Source organism: Phoxinus phoxinus (genome assembly GCF_949152265.1).
Source record: "Phoxinus phoxinus genome assembly, chromosome: 17".
Taxonomy (NCBI): domain Eukaryota; kingdom Metazoa; phylum Chordata; class Actinopteri; order Cypriniformes; family Leuciscidae; genus Phoxinus; species Phoxinus phoxinus.
In genome coordinates, this window is record NC_136892.1 from 12157734 (window position 1) to 12177932 (window position 20199).

General features: G+C 36.9%; 1 long non-coding RNA gene across 1 annotated transcript in view; it reads right to left on the minus strand.

The window, feature by feature from the left end:
- LOC306985035 overlaps window positions 1-19986 on the minus strand; it is a 37422-nt gene extending 17436 nt beyond the window's left edge. Inside the window, exons 1-2 of the long non-coding RNA XR_013794730.1 lie at window positions 19886-19986; window positions 7660-7758 (exon numbers count right to left, since the gene is read on the minus strand). This is a non-coding gene — a long non-coding RNA (uncharacterized lncRNA). The remainder of the gene's footprint in view (window positions 1-7659; window positions 7759-19885) is intronic.
- Window positions 19987-20199: the final 213 nt, after the last annotated feature.

The window sequence follows — 20199 nt, forward strand, 5'->3', positions numbered from 1 at the left end:
GAATATACTGAATTAGCTAGTTAAATCTAGTCAAGATTCCACTACTAAAAATATTTAAAATGAGATTGCATGATAATTTTAAGTCCAATGTCTGAGTTATGGTGCGTTCACACCGGACGCGAATAGCGCGTCAGGCGCGAGTGATTTCAATGTTAAGTCAATGCAAAGACGCGTTACACGCGTAAAAAAATCCTGCGGCGCGAATGAGGCGTAGAGTGTGGCGCGGTAGACGCGAATACGCCTCATTCGCGCGTCAAGTTCGCGCGAATGGCGCGAATTGAGCGTCTGGCGCGTTTCGCGCGAATGATTTTATAGTGCTGTTTGTGCATTCACGCGTTTGACGCGAATTCGCGTCTGCCGCCCGAGTTGAAAAATCTGAACTTCTGCGTCAATTCGCGCCACGTTAACCAATCGGAACCTGCTTGCTGCTGTCACGTGGTGAAGTGACGTGATAAACGGGGGAATGCCCGATGTCATTTTAAATGTTTGGCCTCAATAACTTTTTTATTTTGTAATGACTAAATGCCCGCGTGAAAGAAGGAATGACATTGTTCAGATGTTAACTATGAATGTGACACGACACTGAACACTTGCAGTCATAGGTTACATTTCTGAATGAGATGAAGAAAAACTCACATAACGTTAATTAAAGAAGTCGTTTGACCTACGTTATAACGAGTCATTAATGTATTTTAACTTATATGTTTCATATAATAGAGCCTACTTAAACTTTTTAAATTGATTAACTCAAAATGTTTGAGTTTTGCCAACTTATTCGAGTTTACGGCGCACCTCTACCCATAACCATCAATGGGCCATGAGCAGATCCAACGCTATCTCACGACCAATTCGTACGAATTTGTACAAGTGATTAAATGCTGGCTAATTCGTATGAATTCGTACGACCTCACTCGTACGAATTCGTACGATTTGTCTAAACCCACGTGATGGGTACGTTTAGGGGCGGGGTCAGGGGTAGGTCATTAGTATGAATTCATACGAATTTGGCACCTCGTAAAATATGTACGATTTAGCAAAATTCTTACAAATTTGTACAAATTCGTACGAGTGAGGTCGAATGAATTGGTACGAATTAGTCACCTCGTAAAATTCTTACAAATTGTCGGGAGATCGGGTTGGCAGATCATATGAAAACGTACAAAAGAGATCATACTAATTTATAACTATTTGCCACCAACGTAAAATAGTCATAAAAATAGAAAAGATATTTGTTATCTTTTCAAATTGTTAATGACAAAACTGTTTTATTTGTCTTATATATATATAAGAGTTTAATTAGCTAGAAGGGCATGGTCAATCTCACTCTTTGTCTCTCTCTAAAGGTGGTCTCTGAGTTCACAACTCATGAATTAGTCATCTGTAGAACTTTCCACAGGGGAGATCGGTCTGCTTTGTCTTCTCTGGCTTGACGAAGCCCAAGACTTTCACACATACACACAAGACATACATCACTGCAGCATACACACTTCATGGGAAAACATGCAAACTTCCAGAAACACAAAGACAGAAACACGTTCACAATCTAGATTCAAATCACTCTTACACACACACACACACACACACACACACACACACACACACACACACACACACACACACACACCTGAATTCAGTGGCTAGGGCTTTTTCATGTTGGGTTTGATAGCCATATTCTGTTAGAAATAACACGTTTGATGCTGTTGAATTTGCATCTGGCTTCATTCTCAACTCAGGAAAAAAAAAACTGGGTAAAATATTTTTTTACTATTCCTATTGATGAATGAAAATTTGAGGATGTTGTAGTGATTATAATTTTACATTTTAATGTTAAACATAAGTATATGTTTCCTCATCTAAATGTTTATGTTTGCCATATGAATTTAGAAAAGTCATTACAGCGTCTTTGCGGATTTTCTCCAGTATACTTTACCTTCGTTCTTAACTAGACAAATACTTTGAAGTAAAAATGTAAGCCAAATAATGTTCCTTGAAATTGTCATCCTCTTTAAAGGTAGAGTTCACCTTCACCCCAAAATAATGTAATTGTATGTTTTTGTTTGTTTTTGTTTGTTTGTTTTTTCATTCATTCATTCGTTCTGTGGAACATAAAAGGAGCTTTCCATACAAATAAAGTGGGTGGTGCTCAAAAAACAGCAAAAAAAAACTCCCTTCCGTTATTTACACTGCAAAAAGATGAGTACATTCTTACATCAAGATGCATTTACTTGAGAGGTAAAATTTAAATATTAAGTCTTGTTTTCTGAAAGATCAGAATTATGTCAGTTTTTGCTAAAACAAGTATACATCGGCCATCTTAAAGTAATCTTATTATCACTTTTAATAACGTTTATTTTTCTTACCCCATTAGCAGATATTTTGTAATGTTTCAAGCATAAACTCACTTAATTTTGATATTTTTAATGTATTCATTTTGCTTCTCAAGTTCTAATTTCAAGTTCTAATTTGTAACTTCAGTATTCTTCCCATATATTTTATGGAAAAGGGCAGCATGAAATACAGAGGTTAACAAAATGATTTACTCTGTGCTGCTGCTTTTATTTCTGACTTTTATAGATGTAGATATATTAAATGTAATTATATCTAGAGATTAAATGAAGTTTTCAAAAGACATGCCAATATACAGTAATTTACGAGTAACTTGACTATATCGACTCACACTGATTGTATTTCTCTTTCATTTACATGTGGCTTACACCACAGATTTGTTTTCAATAATGGAGCAATCCTTTGATTGTTCACTCCAAAATATGAAAGTGCATTGACATGTGCAGAGGTTCGTGTTTAAATGAATGGAAAGCGTGGCAAGATGCCAGGGATTTTCTCAAACTCCCAAATGTGCACCGATCACACGTCCACAAAAAGAAGCTCCGAGCTTAGAAATGGAAGAGAAAAAAAACATACTACTCCCTGAGGACAGAGTGAGTGAGTGTGTGTGTGTGTGTGTGTGTGTGTGTGTGTGTGTGTGTGTGTGTGTGTGTGTGTGTGTGTGTGTGTGTGTGTGTGTGAGAGAGAGAGAGAGAGAGAGAGAGAGAGAGAGAGAGAGAGAGAGAGAGAGAGAGAGAGAGAGAGAGAGAGAGAGAGAGAGAGAGGAGGAATAGATAAGGGTGAAAGAGGTCAAGTAAGTAACCTTACTCCACAATTTTTTTTTTTGTTGTTGTTTTTTTTGTTGAAGAGCGCCATCTAGTCAGTGGCAGTATTTTTTTATAGAAATCATATCAATGGGTTATAGTCCTAAAGCATCAAGCTAAACAAACCAAATATATAAGTTACTACAGGTGAAAATAATTTTTTTCTTTTTCTTTAATCAAAATGTAATGTTGCCATGATAATGATGCCCATAAAACAATAAGGCTTTATATTGTGACTTTACTAATTAAAATATTTATTATATATTATTTATTATATTAAACATATTCAATAAAAAGAACGTTGGTTGTTTATCTAAATATGTAACATTTTCTGACTTATATAGATATAGATATATTAAATGTAATTATATCTAGAGATTAAATGAAGTTTTCAAAAGACATGCCAATATATGTAATTTACTATATCTAACTTGACTACATCGACTCACACTGATTGTATTTCTCTTTCATTTACATGTGGCTTACACCACAGATTTAATTAGTATAATTAGTATTAATTATTAATTAATTTTGCTCTTTTTCATGATAAAATTATCTTTAAAATGGCATTTAAGAAGCAAAATCTGATATTTGGGATCTCTATTGTGAAATGAGATATTACATGTAAAAGCCAAATATCACTTGGCATAATAAAACAGCATTAAAAAAAAATCTAAATAATATTAATGCATTTGGCAAAGGTGCAAAATCATATGAAATCATAAAATGTAAATCTTTATCAATTCTGTTGGCTTTTGTTTTGATTAAGTCCAGTGGTTGAAATTGTAAAATATTGTGGAAAGTCAAAATCATCATTATACATCACCTTAAGGTATGTATCTTTTACTATATCAGAAATATAATATTTATAATAAATTAAAATGGCTTTTTGAACAGCAGTTATTCATCATAGTGGTCATGCAAAACAATTTGTCTCTTGTCAACAACTCAACTATTTCAGTGTTTTATTTCATACGAGCGCAAAGAGAACTCAACACTGCAATAAGCTACAAAGCGCACCCGTTTCCTGTCTGAGCTGGGATATTCTCATAACCATACATGAAGCCAACATCTGTACAGGCATTTCCTGCCTGACCTTGAGACTGGCTCACACACACACAGACACATATGCACACTCACACACACATATATATGACGCAAAATCACTGACGGTCAAAGTGACTAACGTACGTGAAATCCAAGATGCACACTATGGCTATGGGAGTTATTTTAATGAACCCAGATCTAATGCTTAATGGTAATCGTTAAATGTTAGAATGGGTTGAACTGGTCTAAATGTTTAAAGTCATTCAATGAAACATGCTTGTAGGATTTTAGCGTGCACATTTTTTAAATGGAAAGTTTATTCTGCTACGATTTACACTGAAACAAAATGGTGCAAGATAGGATTTACTTTGAAATTTGTTTATTTTTTATTTTAAATTTGACCAAATTGTTAGTAAATTTCACAAATAAATGGAAAGTAACATTAAATCAAACCTTGAAGTAGAAACACTGAAATATTGTTTTCCTGGTAAAACGTACATTTTATTTACAACTTCGAAAAAAACTATTTGCACTATTTTGAAATGCTGAGTGATGAATCAAAGCCAGCAAGAACAAATTCTCACATATTTAAAATTGCAAATCATGAAGTATTCGTAGTAATAAAGCTCTGTTTAATTCTGCAATTGTAATTATTTTGGAGAAATAAATCTGCATGATCAAAAAAAATATTATTTTTTGCAACTCTAATTTGATAAACAATACTTCAACACATGATATGCCGAATAATTGGATGATGTCAGATTTAAATGGGATATAATGTGATGTGAGAACAAATTAACATTGTTTTCACCTGCCAAAACTTTAGGGAACTCTTACACACACCCACAGATCTCTCCAACCACACCCGCGTACGAGTGCTGGTATTCCCACAGGCCGCGCTCATGTTTTCCAGAGTTGGCGTAATGGCATTATGAGGTCATGCTGCTGGAACAGGAAGTGAAGATCTTTTTCTCTGCACTCCCATGAGAGAAGAAAGGGACAGGATGTGTTATGCTAAATGTTGGTGTTGATATGTAGAGATTCGTGGGTCTGGTGAGTGTTCTCTCAGCCCTGTTGCGGTCACTGGAAGTGCTGTGCTGTGATCATAAAATATGATCAAAACATTCTGAAATCCCAATGACCTGACAGCTGTTTTATTCCATAATCACTTCAAAATGTAAATTCAATTCCTGACTGTTAATTAAGTTTGTTTTAATGTCATGTATGATGGTATAATGTTATATATGTTTAATATGCGAACACACACACACATTATTATATTATTTTACATAATTTTATGGCTACAGGCGATTCGGAATATCAACATATGAGTCCATTGGACCACTTTTATGATACTTACATAATGACTTTCTTTTTCTTTTTTTACCACTAAATGCATGTTCCAATCATATTCGGGTCTTTAGCGTCCTGGATCTATATCTAACACAGATGGATCTCTACCATTTGGGATAATATAAAACTCGGTCCCACTTTATATTAAGTGGCTTTAACTACTATGTACTTACATTGAAATTAACAATTTGTTTGTTTTTACATTGTACTTATATTTAAAAAATACCAGCATGTAATTACAGCTGTAATTAATTTATGTATTTACATTTGTAATTACACAGTTGACCCTTCCCTTACAACTTAACCCACCCTTATACCTACCCATACCACCACACCTGTCCCTAACCTGACCCGTATCACATCTCAATAGCAGCAAAAGTGTTTTACAATACAACATGAACACAATAAGTACATTGTACAAATGTTTCGATATAAGTACATAGTACTTCATATAAAGTGGGACCTAAAACTCTTCTGATGTTAGAGTAACAATACAGAAGAATAAAATAAAGCATATTTTGTCACCATTTGTAACTTAGAAGGGTTCAGTTTGAGCAGATGTTTGATACCATCATCACCGTCCTCATCAGAGCTCATTTCCCAGTACATTCAGCATCTGGCTCATATTCGCCATCTCAAACATCTTCTCAAAACTATCATATTTGACATCTTCAAAATCTATATTTTGATCGCTGGCAGCTTCTTAACCAGATTCATCATCAAGTGACACTAATATTTGTATGCGTTCAGTATTTGCTCTGCAGTGAATCGCTGAGACATTTCAAGTTTTGCTGATGACTCTTCCTATTATTTTGTTTTCTGCCTGCGGTAACTATAGCCCCATTCACACAGCACTTTGAACCCGGCAAATTGCCGGCAAATTGCCGGAACGCCTTCTGTGTGAACGCAAACACGACCCGGGTTTAATGCCGGGATCGATGCCGGGTTGGGGACCTAGTAACATTGCCGTGTTCAGACCCGGAACGCGCGCTGTGTGAACAAAAGCCAGGACAAATGCCGTAAGGGGTGTGTCGTAGTGATGATGCACGAGCCTTCGCAATGACGTAGTTATCGTGCGACTCTGTTACTCTGTTAGAAGAAAGTTTGTGTTCGTCATCGATACAAGAAAGAACGAAAAGATGTCTGCAAACTGGACTGAAGCAGAGACCCGAGAGCTCCTTGCAATCCGCGCCGAAGCTGAGATCGTTCGCCACCTTATACGTCACATCATAACGTCACGCGTCTATCCGGGACATACCCGGGTTGTGTGTGAACGCGCTCTCTGATTCCGGCAAATCACTGGCAGTGTGAATGAACCATTTTCAAACGAACCCGGGTCAAATCCCGGGTCACTTTATCCGTGTATTTTCCGGAATCTCTGTGTGAAAGGGGCTTATGAGTGAAATTTCACGTCGTCATTGTGTATCAGACATCGACACCTTGTGGAGTAAAGGTGAATTGCACTTATTCAGTCATAAAAGACTCTATTATTGTAATATACTTACACATCTCGGGTATATATTTTTTTTTATTTTTTTTTTTTTTTATAATGAATTGATTGATGAATATAAAGAAGGTTGATGTCTAACTTTAAAAAATGAATGAGGATGAGGGCAGTGAATGACGTCCCGGGTCACTAAAGACCCGAGGTATTAAGGGTTAAAGTTTCTGTCCCAATTCATTGTAATTCCATAGAAATAGCATTCTTCAAAATATCCCCTTTTGTGTTCCAAAGAAGAACGAAGACAAATTGTGAATTGCTTGCGTATACATGTGGAGATTCAGATTCAGACTCATGAAATGAAAAGGGACACATTCTGAATTGCATGTCCCATTATAGTCACAAACATGCAAGCACACTCCCATATTCATCTAGACATATGTCCTGTGTCAGTAAACGTGAACGGGGCTCTTTGGGCTGACAGAAGATCAGACCCCGCGCGTGACAGACAGCTCTTACAGTAATGCACATTCGCTGTATAGACAGGTGCACATCTTCACACTGTCCTGGCTCATCTGTCACAGAGGGAAGAAAGAGACTCTGAAAAGAGGCATGGAAGGTGGGAGGAGGGAGCCGCTGTTTCAGGGCTCCCTGAGGGTGGCTACTCACTGACAGACCGGATCCAGCAGGCCCTGATGGCCTTGGCGGTGGTCCCCAGGTGCCCCGGAGGGTCCCTCTTGCGCTGAGGGCTGACAGCTGCTCCTTCCCCTGGGGTGAGACCGAGAGAAAGGGAGAGAGAGTCTATGGAAAGAGTGCCGCCTCAATTCATGTCTCCGCTACATACAAGAGCTGACAGGGTTCACTTCTCACGGGGCCAGACTTTTGAGTGCAGGCAAACAAATATACACAGTCAGTTGAAAAAGAAAACAGACCCTTGTTCAATTTTGTGGTTTTATCCGGCCATAAATCATCAACTTCTGAAATTTGACAGTCAACCATCAGATAAAAGACTACAAAGCAATGTATTTAAACAAAACTAAAAATATATATACCAATACCAACCATCTCATTTTTTTTATTCCCAAGTCTTCCAGAAGCCGACTCATCCAATCTCGAAAATTATTTTCTTAATAAGGCGTAATAATTTAATTTTGTCGGGGTTATGTTTAGGTTACGTCTACATTTCAAAATGGCGTTTTCGTTAAAAAAACGCTCTGTCCACACTAGCGTTTTCAGGCATTTTCAAGGGGTTTTCCGACGTTTCATTGTGAATGCTGCATTCTGCTGCCAGGCCAGTAGTTGGCGATGTCACTTTGTAAAGAAACACTATCCGCTTATAGACTGAACGCGTAATACTCATTTCGCATGACGTTACCGTTTTCACAAATTCACGTTTTTTTTTAGTTTACACGGATAAGATAACGTATCCTTTTTCAGAAGCTTGCACTTTGAAACCCATTTCAAAAGTTTGCATTTTCAGGGCTCCATGGTGCCGTTGTCGTGTAAATTAATGGCTAAAATGCATAGCCTAAAAGGTTTTCAGGTTTTAGTTGAAAACTGTGTCGTGTAACTTCCCCTTTAATACTGCGATCTCCTGCGTTTTGGTTTATTTATCAAAGACTTGAACTAGTGTTGATTAACAAGCGTGACAAATTTGGTTCTTCTGATAGATATAGAGGGTCTTTTTAGGGAGTGGTTCCATTTGTATTTTTTATAATTTCAAGAAACCATATTTTCTCTTTTGCAAGCATTTTTATACCCTTAATTTGTATTCAAGGTATATATGCATTCCCATGGGAATCAAATGCGTGACCCTGATGACTTTTTATTTTATTTTTTTATCTATGTACAGGAACACTCAAGCCCAAATTGTCAGGGTCATAACCACCAAAAAATGTAGGGCACCATAGGGAGACACATCACCCCAATATTCAGATGAGTTGTTTGTAACTGCGAATCTGTAAAGGTGAATTGCTGATGTAGAGTCGTAATTTTTAGTTATAGAAGTAATCCATATGAACAATTTAGAGGATTTCTTTATTTTATTATTCACTCTGTTATTTAATTAATTTTCATTTATATTTATTGTAAATGCTACAGTATATGCGGTTTTTACATCATTAAAGTAAAGGTAATCTTGATCCAGGTAAAATATTCAGAATATATTCATCCATGAAAAATGACCTCTAAACCAACTGATTATAAATGCTACCTAGATTTAAGGGGAGGAGCACAAGCTGTCTTAGTTTGTCGACTGACAGCATTAATCTACAGTAAAAGTCTCTCAGGAATCAGGACTCATCACAGATAGGTGGAGAGAGAGCAAACTCCCATCTGCGCAGATTTCTCAGGTTTCTCTGAGCATTAGTGATAATAGTTCTCTCTCAGCTGATTGCTTACAATTAATGTTGATAGGGCAGGACACGGCTCCTCCTCCTGTGAGAAAGCCACGCTCGCCATGCGACATAATGAAGGAGGAGTCTGATTGGTCAGGACAGCACATGCAAATATGACATGAAAAATGTATGCTCTGTGGTTTGGGCTGTTGAAACTTCTACCGATAGGCTCCAAGTGAATATTTACCCAAACCTAACACAGTAGAAATGGTGTAAATATCCCTCATTGTTGTATAGTGAAAACAAAATTTTGTTTTGTCTATACATTTTGTTTTAAGCTCTCTAAACATAAGTCCCTCAATGTGACATTATATATTTGGCCTACAAGCAACTCATAAACCCAAATGAATAATGCAAATTTCATTGAGAGATTTCTACTAAATGTGCAATTACTGACAGGATATTGTTCAGTAATTAAGTTAATTTACTGTGTAAGAGGAACAAGAAAACAGGCAGAAGTGAATTCTGGCTCTTAACTTCAGGGGTTCAGGTATGAGACAGTTTTGAAGTTCCCACAGTTAACTAGGTAATGAAATAGTTGGGGAAGGAGTGAAGTGAGCATGCAATCATTTATATATACATTGTTAGGCAGTGCATAAACATATTTGTTGTAGACTTCTGTTTTGAAGTATTCAGATGAAAAACTAAAAATTGCATTATTCAATTTCATTATTAAATGATTAAACCCCCAAGGTACTTGCAGCATATGTGAATGGTTTAAATAGCGGATGTTGTTACATAGACAATTATAATTGCAACCTGAGTTAATCTGTCATTCCGATTCAAGTGCATGTGAGGGTGCATGTGAGACTTTAAAAGAGACTGAGAGCGAGCAAACTATTTCATATTATGTTGCACGGTTAAGCACATCACAAAACACACACACCTCTAGTCAATCTACGCCTACTACCATATTTCAATCCTTTTTGCAAAAGGCGCAATGAGCTCCACAATATGTCTTTTTCACCACCCTGTAGACACAGCATCCCAACATTTATTCAGACCGACAGGTGGACGTGCCAAAAAGGTAGGCCTTGGGGCATTTATCCAACAACTCACTTTTTCTTATTGCCTTTGTCAATCCCTTTACCACATTTCCCAGCTCTACAACGGTCAGGATCAGTAATATTGAGTTTGGTCTGGAGGACTAAAGTTGGGGGGTCTGCTGACATTGCTCAGAAAAAAAAAGGGTGTGTATGAAGGGGATTTCAGACTCTACTGCCAGCAATTACCCTCTCCCCTGGGTATCTAGAGTTTCATTCTTTTAGTTAGTGATGCTATATGATTAAATATGTTGGCTTTTAGGGACTTTCTCCATCAAGATGTTTAAATGAACATGTGAAACGAGATGTGGCTTGCCCAGTTTGGTTGTTAATTGCAGTAGCAGAGACCCAAAAATTATGTCATCATTTACTCACCCTCAAGTTGTTCCAAACCTGTATGAGTTTCTTGCTGAACACACAAGAAGATATTTTGAAGAATAAAGGTAACAAAACGATTGATGGACCCCATCAACTGTTTGATTACCAACGTTTAAAAAAATAATACAAATTTTAAAACTTACTTCTAAACGTATTGATGAAAACGGTGACAGGGAACAATGAAAACGAAACCAAAACAGACCTTGATGTGACAAAAAAGTTTGCCGATGTCCCCTAGTTGAGAACTATTGTTATGACTTGTATACAAGCTTAGGCAATCTTATCCACAAACATGGAGTGGATAAACTTGGCCCGTTTTGACTTCAGTTATGTCAAGCACCATTGTTTCTGGTGTGTTCACACTTGGCAGGTTTGGTACACATTTTACGTTTTTGGGCTGTCCCAGACGAAAGATGATCGGTCGTGGGGATTTCTGTGGTCGTGGCTCCTAAACGGTCGTCCAACGTCGTACAGTGAGAAAGGTTCAAAGTGTGAGAGCAAAGTGTGTTTGCTGCAACGATCTACGTCTACTGACTAGCCAATAAAAATGCAACATTAAATGGCATATTTATCAATGCGACAAACTAAACGCGTAGCACTAAAACTTAAAACTACTTACCTCAAGCTCCATCTGCAAGATAAGCATCACAAGTTGGCCTCTGTTCCCTAGCCATGACTGCATCCATATTCCCCTCTTTCGTTTCCTCTTCTTTTTTCTCAGCGCACGTAAAAACCACAATTGACAAAGTTATTTTACCACTAGCGCATGCTGATGATGTTTTATTGTTCTATACTATCTTGCGTCAAAGCCTATAATTCAAAAGGTGTCATCATCGTACAGCCTACATGTCTGTGGCAAGCAGTGCGGGGCACAGAGCTGTGGAAATGGAGCGAATCCGGTGGCGTGAATGTTAATGAGCATCACCTGCGCGCCACACCAGCCTCGAGTTTCTCCGGAAGGATAAAAGGAGGAATGACGACGACAGTGAAGGATAAGAGAGGACCAGGCCTGGGACATTCATGTTGTGTTGTGTTGTGTGACATTTACTGTATATTATGTTGTGTGGCAGTCGTCCGTGAGGGGCTACCGCTTTCGTTTTGTTGTTTGTTTATTTTGATAATTAAAGGTAGGGTTGGTAATCCTGTTCAGAAACATTTTTTATTATACTGGGTGAATTGGTCCTTCCATTCTGATAGTAGTCAATACATTATGTGTTCAGAAAAAGGAATGAAACAAATCTGACCTCTGTAGCAGCTGTAGGACAGTAAAAACTCTGACCAATCACTGCCATTCGGTGCGAATGTAAAGAACCAATCAGATGCCTTCATGTCTCGTGCCCGAGCACCACTGCGTGCACAGCAGTGATGCGCGGGTCAATGTATAAACAACCCGCACCCGACCGACGTTTTCAACTAACCCGCCAGCAACTCGGACCGCAAAAAAAAAGAAAGAAAATATTGTACCTGACCCGCGTTTTTTAAAGTAGCTATAGTAAATGCGCATCGCGTCATGGGCCATAGACGGAGGAACTAGGGGTGCGCATTTTTCAGAATGCTGTATGATATAGCCTAGTGTTTTGTAATAAAGGCTTGATTTATTCATTTATTTCGTTTCATTTTCTTAACAATTAAGATGCTGCATGTGTTTATCCAGTCTAATCGACGTGTGCCTCTCTCCCCGGACTTTCCCAACAAAAATCCCGCCCCCTCTCAGCAAATAGGCTACATAAAACTGACATTACTGAGCTATATGCGTTTAAAAGTAGCCTATTAAAATGGCACAATGGCATTGCTCAGTTCAACACGTTGGGAAATCGGGCATTTTGTCCCGCGTCAGCTTTTATTCAAAAGTTAATAACGCGCTCAACATTCAAAAGGTAAATAAGGATTTCCCACTGTCATCTGCAGACTGAGCTTGTGCGTCATCCTCGCGCATTCAGCCAATAAAGTGTAGACCTATATTTCATAGAACATTGTGTCTAGTACTATATAAATTACAAAGGTAAATGACCCGACCGACCGCGACCCGAATATCATTAAAAATATTTTTGGATGACTCGTAACCGCGGGCGCAGGCACCCGCTCATTTTGGATCAACCCGCGCATCACTGGTAGGTACATGCAGCTGACTCCAAATGTGGATGCGCGTTCATGTTTGTGCGGGGGCGTAGCTTTGGACGGAGCACTGACAGGAGGGGGCGGAGCTTAGAAGAGGTGCCACTTTCAAATCTGGCTAGCTCTCCAACATTACCTACTCTAGCTTTAAAGTTATCGCCAGTTCCCGCCATCTTCTTCCCTTTAGGTTCGGTCTTAAACATGACCGTGTGAACGCTAAGTAAACCGAGACTAATGTCTTTTCTTTTCTTTTTTCCCGGACCACAAGAGCCAAGAGAACGGAACTACAAGTGTGAACACACCTTTAGTCAGTCTTATCACTTGCAACTCATTCAAGTTGAAATATGTGGACTCTGCACCAATTCTTTGTCTTTTTGGAACTTGACAGCTCCCAGTAACTACCTTATGTGGAAAAGATCCACTGGAAAATCTGCTTAACATCTCTTCTTTTGTGTTCCACAAAAGAAAGAAATTCATATGGGTTTGTAACAACACAAGAGCAAGTAAATGATAAGAGAAGTTTTTTTTTTGGGTTAATTTAAGGTAAATTATTAGTCTTTCGTGCTTTGCTTGACACATTTCAATAAACTTTTTTTATTGACTCTCACTCAAGCTGAGAAACGAATTAGGTTGGACATTCCTCCTGAAGCGGTCTCTCGCTGCTGATTTTCACACGGCTAATCTATATCTGCTGCTCGCATTCCAGACACACAGCATACTCAAGCTGGGTTGTTTCACCGAGCACATGCTCGCCGCGCTGTGATGACTTTAACTGATCTCAACAGCTCTTAAAGATGACAGCCTGAAAACAATTAACACCTTTTCTCAGACGCAGCTGACTCTACCTCCGGCCGGCGAAGACATAATATTTGTTTATGCCTATGGGTCACGTCAGCCCACTAAGAGTTTACCGTTTTAAAACAGAGATTTCAGCACTCTTTAAGAACAGTGAGAGAAAAGCTTTGACAGTCTGGTGTTGTTTTAAGAACTTAAACTCTCCAACTGCCCAGTTTGGATGAGAGGTTTAGTCCAGTGTCGCCTACACTCCCTATGTTTTTTTGATGTTAATCTAGTAGGGCAAGAGAAAAAAAGGCAGACTTTTCATACTGACTAGCGGGTGATATATTTATGACATTGAGGAATACTTTTGCAATGACCTCACCCTCGCAAGTTTTGCAACAAGTTTAATGTTTCCCGTCAGTGCCTTTGAATTAGCCTGTGTGAAACAAATGTCCAACTGTCAATATTTATGCAGCACATGAACCGTTTTACAACTAGATCGGATAGGGATTGGGTTTATACAGTAAGTCCTCTGTCTGAGGAGCTTATGTTGGCACCTCTGAAGTTTTGCATGATGAAATTCAGAATGCAAGCCACACTTAGACCGGTGTAAACTGTCAAAAGTATTAGCGATGATATCATTATTTTGACAGTTTGACCTCTGAAGTCGAACAGCATAGCAGGCAAAATTTGAGGAACATCCTCTAAAACCAATCGCTGATGGTGGGCAGGCATCTATTGTATATAGGTTTTCTTAATTTTCTTCTTGCACAGTCTATGGCATCTCATAGAACCATATAAAACAAAAGGTTGTGAAAATTGGTGCCAATTTTGGAGTCCTCTAGCACCTCTAAAAGTTCAAATGTTCATGTGTTTGCAAATTACTTTTGAACCATTTTGGTCTAGAAGTAAAATTTGTCTAGAAACAAAATCCTCTCATTTCTCGGTTCATACTGAGTAAAACATTTTGTCTGACTAGATCTTCTGCCATTTTAAATTTGGTTGAAAACAAACTTTTGTAAAGCTAGAGCTTTCATCAAATTGTTTCCAAATTTTTATCAAATGATCTTTATAAAAAGCTTTATGAGTTCTAATTAATAATTATAAAAAATGCGGCAACATACAGGAAATAAAGGTTTATATTTGCATATATCAGTATTACGTCCCTTGTTAAAAAGAATTTAAAAAGTATACTTTGTAATAATTGAGGAGATTCCCCCCTTCTATGTAAAGCGCTTTGAGGTCTCAGATAAAGCGCTATATAAATGTAACGAATTATTAATTATTATTATTATTATAATATCAAATGAAAAGTACATTTAAATCATAATGTTTAGGGGTGGTCTCAGATAACGCTTTGAGGTCTCAGATAAAGCGCTATATAAATGTAACAAATTATTAATTATTATTATTATTATAATATCAAATGAAAAGTACATTTAAATCATAATGTTTAGTCTTCGGTCATGCTTAAAAAAGCAAACTCATTTTGATAACCTTTTAACTTGAGTGTGATTTGATATTAAAGTTAAGATATTTTAAATGTACTAAAGTGCTAAACTTCATCGTTACAACTGTGTAATTAGGCCTAACTCAAAACTCTTAATGAGCGTAGATGTAACTAAATTAATTCAGTTAATTCAGTCATGGCCATTAACCAACAGATGTTTTTGACCCGTTTGTGTGTTCTTTAGACAAAGAGGCCAAAAAAGAAAAGAAAAGACCAGTCCAATAGTGTGCACTGCTCTTTTTTTTTAAAGATTTAAAAGATTTTTCTCTTGTTCCCTGAGCAAATCATGACAGATACATCTAGAGAAACGACAACAAAGGTCCCGATAGTCGAGCAGTTTTGCTAAACAATAGGTTAAGGTACGGTGTAAAAGCATGAGCTAACAAGCTAACTTAAAAGATGTGTTCTCTTATAAGATTCCTCTCTATTCACAAACCGCATGTATAAACAAAGTTTACACCTCCTTAAAAGATTGATAAAAAGGAGCAAGTCTGTAAATTCAAAAGAGTTTTCTTATCCCATGGGCACAGGTCCCAGTACACCCCAGATTAGCGGTGTGACTTAAAAAGTGCTCATTTTTGCGTTACTAGCCAGTTTATTTTGGTAACAGCTCTGGAATACATTCCCTCTTGTTGGTTGTGCCTGAAATAAAACCCCTTTGTATCTTGGTAAATGCTGCTACACTTAATAAAAAAGGAGCCTCCCTCTAGTTCACCCAAAAGTGACAATTCTGTCATCATTTACTCACCCTCATGTTGTTCCAAACCTGTATGACTTTCTTTCTTCAGTGAAACACAAAATAAGGTATTTTGAAAAATGTCTTACTGTTTGTTTGTTTGTTTGTTTGTTTGTTTGTTTGTTTGTTTGTTTGTTCATACAGTATAAGGTGTTGTTGTGGATCCCACTGACTTTGATTGTATGGACAAAAACAGTTCTTCATAATGTCTTGTTTTGTGTTCCGCTGAAGAAAACGTCGTACAGGTTTGGAACAATGTGAAGGTGATGAAAAAAACTGTAACTTTAAGAGAAAGGAGAAATGTTCAGACACTGCAGCAAAAAAAGGTTGTTTTTAAAAGCAGTCGGTCATTTTTTTTTTATTGTATCGTTGTCCGTTTATCAGTCAAACTTGAGATGTGTTAAGAGAAAATGAGAAGTAAAAGAGAACACCCAGCCTCTAAAACACTGCCAGCTTTTTATGTGACAGGCTAAACTGCGGGCAGCTGTTCAGACAAAGGATCTGAGTATAGGCTAAGGGACATTACAGCAATTGTAATTCAGCACAAACAGTCCATAACAGTGTCGATTGTTTCCAGCTTGTAGGTACTGTAACACAACTCTGGCACGATGCCACGCATGGGCTGCTACAGTGGTCCAGTGGGCACTTTGCCCTAGAGCGCCAAAACATACTTACAACTACAGAAATGAACCACAACCGTGTTGATTTCCTGATTCTGATTTTACCAGACGGTTTCAAGGGTTTTTAGAAACTTTTTTTTCTTTTTGTCAGGGTCATTCTAAGGCAACAGTTAAATTTTTCAGTCACACTTTAGATTAGGGTCCCATTAATAACTACGACTTTTGCCTCAATACACTCCTAATTACTGCTTATTAATAGTTAGTAAGGTAGTTGTTGCATTTAGGTATTGGGTAGGAATTGGGTATGATTAGAAATAAGGTCATGCAGAATAAGGCATTAATATGTCATTTACAAGTAGCTATAAATAGCCAATATCCTATGCATGCTAATAAGCAAGTTCATGGTGAGAATTGGACCCTAAACTAAAGTGTAACCAATTGTTAAATCCAATGATTTACTACTGGTGATATAAGTAACACGAATATAAAATAACTTTATCAGTATTTCATTATGTATATATAATTATTATATTGTTTGTTGCACAAAGCACAAGAATAATGACTGAAAAACGTGGTTTGGTGTGATATTTGTTAAAGCTGCTTTTTTCATATTTGCACTGATATTAAACCCTAAAAATAAACTATTTTGAATGTAAAAGAGTTACTCCAAAATATGAAAAGTACACTTCAGCATATATATTTTTTTAAAGATTACCTGTTATAGTACCTGTTATACCCATTTTAAAATAATATTCTCACGTGTGAAATGTATGGTAACGTTTTTGGACACTTAATTGCAGGTTCATTGCAATTCAATGAAAATGTATGTAATAGTTCAAATGTATAATATTTTAAATGCAATTAGCTGAACTTTACAGTGTTTTTGTGACCCACTTAAGTAGGACTTAAGCACTTATCTTTATATGTAACTACATAATTACTTCTGCATGTTTTCTTTGAATATGGTTAAAGTGCTGATACTGACAAGCATTTATGGTAAAATGTATGGCAATTTAGGACATATTAAATATATTAACTTATCTTAATTAACCTAATAATCAAAATAATTACTTAATTTAAAATGTACTTAAGTGTTTTAAGAAAAATAGTCATGAAAGTATATTGACTTTATCTACACTTAAGCAGCCTTTCATTTTATTAATACTATATCATCTTCAAGTAAAACATTTTTATATTTATATCTCCTTGCTGAAACAGGGTTGAGTTAATAACAATAGCCTACAAACATGTTTTGGTACTTTTCCAGAGCAAGAATAACAAGTAAGCACAAATAAATTAATCAAAAAATGTAATTAAATGTATAGCTTAAATTACACTGCTGTTTCCACTTCTATAATTGGGCAGGCCTAAATGAATAGAGGTTGAACAAATGTAAATTGTGGTGATATAGGCAAATCATGCATTTCTTTATTTTGAGAAACTGCTTGTTTGTTGGAAAGGACTTGGGCTGTGGGTTTTGAAAGGGTTACAGACCTGAAGCTGGGACATAATTGGCGATCGAGAACTATTTGTCAGGTTTTATGAACGATAATAGACAGAGCTTGTTGACTCAGCTGAGTTTCCCATGGCAAATGCAGTCCAAATCACTGTGCATGGTCACAGACATGGGGCTGTATTTTCTTTTGCTCTCTACTATAGCAAAACAAAGCTGACCAAAAAAAAAACATAAAACAATGCATATTTTCCCATTGTTCTTTGTGTATGCCATATGGAAACAATTGTCTTAAATACTGTGTGTGTGTGTGTGTGTGTGTGTGTGTGTGTGTGTGTGTGTGTGTGTGTGTGTGTGTGTGTGTGTGTGTGTGTGTGTGTGTGTGTGTGTGTGTGTGTGTGTGTGTGTGTGTGTGTGTGTGTGTGTGTGTGTGTGTGTGTGTGTGTGTGTGTGTGTGTGTGTGTGTGTGCATATTTTCTTAAAAATGCATTGCAATTGCAAATATCTTTGTCTTGCAGAGTTCAAAACTATGCCATGTTACTGCTATATCCTGCATTGGCAGATTTGTCATTGTTCTTTTCACACTTTTATTCAAATATGGTTTTCTTTGGTTAATTTCTGACCACAAATAAACTTTTTTTTTTTCAAGTGCTATGCAATTTGCACATCCACATCCATATTTATTTATTTTCTCTGTTAAATCTAAACAAATACAGTTGTATTATGCCATTACTTTACTATTATACATATTAATCAAATTAATTATTGCACTAAATGTGTTCCTAAGAGGATCTAAAAGCACCATCAATGTATGTTACTGCAATAGTATCTTTTTTTGTAAGGGGACCAAATACGGATGCCAATTATTTTTGTGTCATGAGTCATATTTTTTATTATGTGTAACTGGATAACAGGAATTTGAAGTCTAGGACTCATACATTGTGTATTTTGAGGTGTAATAGTGCCCTCTGTTGGGGAATACTGTAAGGACACTTCAGACCTCACAGCAGAAACCAGAAAATTGCATGAGTTGATCAAGATTATTCAAATCAAAAATACTGTCAAAGGGAATTTGATTATATACATGATCAGTTCAATAAAATTTAACATACTGAGTCAAATGGAATTTAGAAATATGTTATGGTTGTTTTAATTATGTTAAAACAACCATAACATAGCAAAATATGGTTATAACCATAACATTAAAAAAGGACACTTCAGACCTCACAGACCTCACACTTCAGACCTTTTTAATAACATTAAAAAAGGACACTTCAGACCTCACAGCAGAAACCAGAAAATTGCATGAGTTGATCAAGATTATTCAAATCAAAAATACTGTCAAAGGGAATTTGATTATATACATGATCAGTTCAATAAAATTTAACATACTGAGTCAAATGGAATTTAGAAATATGTTATGGTTGTTTTAATTATGTTGGTTTTAGTCATTCAGCAAGTACATACATGTGTTTTCCCACTTTGAATGAGTTGAATGAAAGCATGAAGCAGCCCTTTATTGGAAGATCATTTTTCACACTGTTTCCCAATGCATGTGATTCACATTTATTGTGCATTTTTAGAATGCTAAAGTATAAAACTAAGACCAAGTGGAAAACCTAAGACTAAAACTAAGCGAAACCATAATATTTACTTTTAATTGAACCCTTACACTACATTCAAATAAATGGTAACCAAGAAATGTTAATATCTAAATGAATTGGTTTTATTTAAGACTGAAGTATTATTTAATAACAAATGAAATGCATTAATTTATACCTATAGATGTTAGTAAAACACTTACCTATATAGCAGGTAGGAACAACAAGACTTGACAAATGTGAACTGTGGAGTGACTGCTTACATAGTCTTTGGGAGTCCAGAATGGTGTTGACTTTATAGATGCGTTCCTCATCTGCATCCACTGGAGGAGGAGGAGGGGGTACGTCATCTGCTCCAGACCCTGGGGAAGAAGGAACCAGAGGATTAATGAAAGGTTTGAGTAGAGATACATGGAATGAAGGTGAAATACGGTAGTGAGATGGAAGGTTCAAACGGTAGGTGACTTCATTGATTTGCCTCTGAATGGTGAATGGACCGACATAGTGGGGACTCAGCTTGCAACAGGCCAGTCGAAGATGGATCTTCCCTGGTGGAGAGCCAGACCTTCTGTCCCTG